Consider the following 5932-nt stretch of genomic DNA (forward strand, 5'->3'; position numbering starts at 1 on the left):
CTGGGTCGCTCCTCTCCGGAATGTGCAACAGAAAAGCTTGTGAGACTTGTCACTGAAGGTTCTGGGAGAACTAAAGGAATCGTGTTGCTGCCAGTCAGCCTGAGATTTACTGCTATCCTTGTAAGAATAATCTCTTTATAACCTGCTTTTGCCAGTTAAATGCTTTTATCTGTTGCGGAGGTGGGGGTTTGGAACTTGGGGTTAGGTGACCGTGCTCGTGCTCAGGTTGCCAGAGTAACCAGGAGAATGAAAACAGATCTAGTTTGCTGGTTCGATACAGGTGCAGCAGGGTCAGCTACCTTCGAGGGGATGTGGTTCTGTTCTGCGGGAATAATGGTTCACTATTATGAATATAAGTGAGAGGAAACTGCTCGTAGATGCTTCTGGCCAGAGCGAGGGTTTAGTCAAAGCAGTAGTATTTTGTAACCAGAAATAGTGTAAAAAAAAGAAGAGCATTTATAAAAAGTTTTCACTGGGGGGGAGGAATTTCTGGTTAGTGCTGCGCAGGGGTCACTGTGCATTGCGTTCTCCAGACGCACACACCACACCCTAAAATCCCTGGCTTGTGTCAGTCGTGCGCCTGCTTGACAGGGAAACTTGGTCACCGAAGGTTGTAGGCAAGGAGGAGAAAAAGCAGTTTCAAAGCTGCTGCTGAAACCAGGACAAGGTTTGTCACGAATTGCATGGGATGTTCTGCAGTAGTCAAGCCGAAGTGCGTATGATAGTTGTAGTGGAGGAGGTACAGAAATAGAAACAGCAGGAAAGCTCGGAAAGTCAAGAGAATACAAAGTTGAGTGTGATGCTGATGGCTAAGCTTCATTAAAATTTATCTGTTAATGTTTTAAATATCATTTCTCCAGCTCTTTCTGCCCCTCTGCGCAGTTTTTTGCTGGAGGTTTGCTGCGGATTACCAGACGAACGGAGGAGTATCCGAGCGAGTGGGAGGCCAAGCTTTGAGAAGGAATTGAAGGCAGATGTTGAACAGAAAACAAAAAGCACAAAGAACTGCCAGTTCAGCTTCAAGCTTGTATGGACAACAAACTGCAAAGCCACACCAGCTTCCAAAATAATTGCTTGCTTTTCTGGTTTTAAATTGGTTTTGCCATAGTAAAGGTTAGTCCTGGGTTGCCCGGGTAGCAGAACACCATTTTCTGCAGCTCTCCACCTGAGAAGCGGTTGGCCTTGCGGTACGTGGGTTTGCACCCTGGCTGCTCCAGTGCGAGCTCTGCCCTCAGCAGCCTGTGTCTGCCCCTGCCAGAGGCAGGACATCAGTCTGGATGGACTGTGCTGTAACCCTGGACCCAAAGTCCGGGTGCACTTATCCTGCTCCTGAGCTGGCCTGGTCGCTTGTGTTTTTCCTAGAAACACAAAGGACTCAAATGGTGGGAAAATGGGCAGTTGGGTGTCCCTGGAGGCAAATGGCCAGAAACACGCAGGTTAAGGATTGTGGTCAGGTATGGGCTTTTCCAGCAGTGCCAAGGGGTCCTGTAGCTCAAGTCTGCAGATGTTTGGATTCCCACAATGTGGGGATCAGCCAGGGTTAGGTTGTACCTATACGGCTCGACCTCACGTTCTGCTTTCTGCATGTGTAAGGGCATTTTGGCAGTTAACCTGAGTTACGGCTTGGTCTAGTCCCAGGTATCTGTCAGCTCTGGGAAAACTCTTCTCAAGTGGTTCTAATCTGGGCTAGTAGCTAAAAGGATTTTGGATAAACTGTAAAATCCCATGGCAGAGAAGGGAGTGCGACTCCATGTGTCCTTTCCCCCAGTATGCCTTCGAATGGTGATGGAAAACAAAGGTTGTTTTGATCTTGATGAGTTGCTTAAATGATCTTGGGTCAGGAGAAGGAAAAAGGCTTTTGAAGGAAGATAGTACTTGGAAATTCTGGAATCCCAAAGTGAAACCAGTTTGAGAGCTCTTGCTGATCTTCAGTGCATGCTCTCTCACCTGCAGAAGCCTTTGGCTCTAGTCCCTCCGCTAAGAAATCTGTTTTTTCCAGCTCTTGCTATAGCGAAGGCAGGGAAGTGCCTCTAGAGGCAATTCAGCCTGTCTCTGGGTTCGTAGAAAGAGCCTGGGGATCCTGTGCCTTTCCTGTAGGTGTTTCACCATAGGTGAGACACATTCACTGCTCATTCCTCATGTTCTGTATATGAGAATGTGGCTGGACCTTTGCTGTTAGTCTGTGTCTCGAGCCGAGGGAAGCGACCATACTTCTTTATACAGAAGTAGGAATTTAAGCTGGCCCTGGAAACACATGCTGCCTGACAGACATGAGGAATTGCCTTTTCATTGCAGGAAGAAAAATACTTTCTGGTTTCCCAAGCTCATTCCTCACAGTGAAAGCTTGCAGTCCATCCTTTTTCCTTTTTGCATATTGCAAACAACTGCGTATTTCTGAAGTAAGAGACATAACCTTACATCTGTGTGAGTAATCGTTTGTCTGCCGAATACCCGGCAGAACTACGTGGATACCTCCCCGTTCCGTAGTGGATCTCTAGGCTCACGGAGACTTTGTGTTTTCTGGCACAGAAGCAGCTTCCTTAACTCTACGTTCTGTATTAAAACAAAGTAGGTTTAAAACCTTTCTTTCTTCCCCCAGCCTTGCTTCCTGCTTGGCTAATTATCCCATGAGTTTCATGTATTTCTTTTGTCCATGTGGAAACATTCCACTTGGGGCGGAGCGGGACTGTGACTTGATGGCAAACCATGCTTGTGCCCTAATTGTCACCAGTGCTGGGACACATGGCCAGATCTTGGTGCTTCTAATGTGGTCTTACAGTCCTCTTCTGATAGCACTGATTTTCATTAAAAATGGAAAAGGGAGTTTTATTGCCTTTATTATAGGGAGAAGAGCTAGAGGTAGTTCATTTTGAAAACAAGGTACAAAAGGCAAGTAAATATTTTCATATCTTTTTAGTTCTGTGGACAGAAATGTCTTTCTGGGGTGCTCATGGTCCTCAGAGTCTGCTGCAGGCCTCGTGCTGTTTTTTGTTCAGCACCAGAATAGCCTTTTTTCCACCACAAACGTGAAGAAATGTTTTGTGAAACATGAGCTCATCTGTAATGAGGCTTAAAATGTTTTTCTTCCCTGCATTGTCTCCACACTTTCTGACACCCTCAAACAATGGGTTGCTTTCCTACGAGAGCCAGCCAGCAGGGAGGATTGCATTTGTTTCTTTTTTCTTCTGAAGGAGCTGTGTAAAGATCTCTTGGGCTCTCTTGAAGTAGTGATTTAGGTCTGAGGCTGTGGTTGCCGTTGAGGTTTCCCTGTTAGCAAGAGCCTGCTTGAGGCTGGCCGTGTGGTCTCACATTTTTTTTTGCACATGACAGTTTGTTTTAATTCCAGACCTACTCCACTTTCTCAAATTTATTTAAGCTGTGTGCCGAAGCACATTGTTTCCCTCTGCACTTTGTTCTTGATGAGGGAGGTGGCCATTAAATCCTGCCCCCTGACTAAGAGCATACTCAGGCTTGAAGAATGAGGAGCGTGCTGGGGCTGGAGCCCCATCTGCGCCTCATGGAGATGCTGTGGGCAGAGAGGTGTCTTCTGAGCTGGCCAAAACTGGGAGACAGGATGCTTTGGCAAGTGTGGATATGAGAGGAATCTTCCAAGCAGTAAGGAGGCGGCCAGGCTGGAGCACAGGATGAAGATCAGGATGTCCCAGCTGTGCTGTCCTCTCCCCGAATGGCTCAGGATCACCCAGCAGAAGGAAACTGCAAGCAGACATGGGGAGAGTTTTCACCGTGGTGGCTCTGAGCCCCTTCTGCTGCTGCCATTTTACCAGCGACGGAGCCGCGGTCGTCCCTCTGCAGCAGAGAGCGGGTCTGCTGTGAAGGTTGAAGGGTTCTTGAAGATAGAAAGGAGATACGTAGGTAATGAAAAAATAAGATTAAATGTAATGCATAGAGTTAACAAAAGGTGAGGATTGGGCAAGTATGCAAATGCCATGGAGAAAAAAACTAAGCAATGGGATCGGAAAGGTATCAATTTGTGTGTGCAGAGACACTGGTTCTGTGTTAATATCCCTGCTGTCTTGAGATACTGTTGTTTGAGAGCTCTGCTGTTAAAACGGTGATTGTCTAGATCAGATTTACGTTTCTAATTTGGACTGTAATGCCCAGTGCATCACGCTTTGCCTGTTGCATCGAATGTTTTTCAAGAGAGTATGATGTTCACAGTGGGTCTTGTATATCCACAGCTTCATGGGTTGAAATGATACTTAAAAGGAGTCAAGAACCCAGAGGAAGGGAGGAGGGGAGTGCTGTGAGGAGCAGAGCTGATGGGGATGAGACAGAGGTAGGAACTAATACAGTGCACAGCAACAGCCCATCTGTGTGTGTTCCATCACGGTCTCTGCCAAGCCATCACTATGGCCAGTCCTCGCCCTCTGAAGTACAGAAGTGATTACATTACATGCTCTTTTTTTTTCCCCCACTGGTGCTGTCTGTATGTTTTATATTGCCACATATGATTTCGGGCACGAGCAGGGTTTTTCCATCTCTAGGTTGGGTTGCTCTTTGAATATTCTCTGTGCGGTCATGCTCTTACAGTTTCTTTACTGGCTCGAGTTCAGCAGACTCGGAGGTGGTCCCTGCTGTGTGTTCAGCAATTTTCCAAGGCAGACATTCTCCAGACACAACCAGCGGTGATGGATAGCACAGGTGTTCAGTTGGATATCGAAACACAAATCCCATTCTACTAGGATAGTTCTTGGCTGCGGTCTGGGAGGACGCAGGACTTTCCCATAGGTCTGGGCTTGGTGGCTGGGAAGGCAGGGAGCTTTGCTGCTTGTTTGCCAATGCAATTATTTATTTGGTGAAGAAAGAGCAAAGATCTGCCTTGGATTGGAAAGGGATCCCACACCAGAAGTTATGTATGTTCTGCTGCTGGGGAAACGCTTTTCCTGCCGGGGCATTAATTCCGATCCATTGAGGCACGAGTTGAAAGCAGCGAGGAGCAGTTGCAAAAGCAGCACTTGATTTTTGTGTTTTTATTTTAAATGAGTGCAGTGATGGATTGTGATCTAGGATGATGGGAAGCATGTGTTGTCCCGTACATGAGCAGAAAAGTCCTGCTTGTGTTGCTACCCCACTACATGCCCCTGTTATCTCCTTCGGCTTGCCTCTTCCCAGTGCTGCAGCCAGGTGAGATACCAGCCCAGCGAGGACAGGTGGGTGAGTGTTGTTCTGCCTCAGTGGAAAACTGCTCCTCAAGTGCATTATTAAGGTTTTCTGCAGATGGGAACAATTCCCAATGGAGCATCATTTTTGATTCATTAAGGACCAGATTTCTCAAAAGCTTTTCGTAGCACAGCTCCAAGTGTCAACATCCACAGCTGTGATACGTTTTTCAAAAGAACTCAACACCCAGTGCATCGAGCGGTTATGAAAGCTGGACCTGGAGTGAATTAGAGCAACCAAATACATCTTTTGTCCTTATTTTTGCTATTACAGTTCTGAAGCATTTGTCTTCTAATGTTGGTTTTGCTGTGTCAGCATTGTTCATCTCAGCCGTGTTCTGGGCCACTTTCCACCAGTGTCCCAATGGTCCGCTATCTACCAGTGTCCCAGGCCTGCTGAAGGCAGCGCTGCTCTGATCCCTGTGCTCCTGCCTGATCCCCGGGCTCTGCCTGCGGTGTTGTGCTGACCAGGGCTGAGCCCCACAACCTGGGTGTTGCGAGGAAGGAAGAGAACTTTCATGATGGCCTTGTTGGGAATGCTGTGTCACAGGTGTGTGGAGGTGACAGTGAGCCTGGAGCAAGGGTGCATTGCTTATCAACTGCTTGGTTTTGGGAGAAGACTGTGCTCCTGCCTGATCCCCGGGCTCTGCCTGCGGTGTTGTGCTGACCAGGGCTGAGCCCCACAACCTGGGTGTTGCGAGGAAGGAAGAGAACTTTCATGATGGCCTTGTTGGGAATGCTGTGTCACAGGT

The sequence above is a fragment of the Eurypyga helias genome, unplaced genomic scaffold, assembly GCF_000690775.1.
Source record: "Eurypyga helias isolate BGI_N326 unplaced genomic scaffold, ASM69077v1 scaffold18818, whole genome shotgun sequence".
Taxonomy (NCBI): Eukaryota; Metazoa; Chordata; class Aves; order Eurypygiformes; family Eurypygidae; genus Eurypyga; species Eurypyga helias.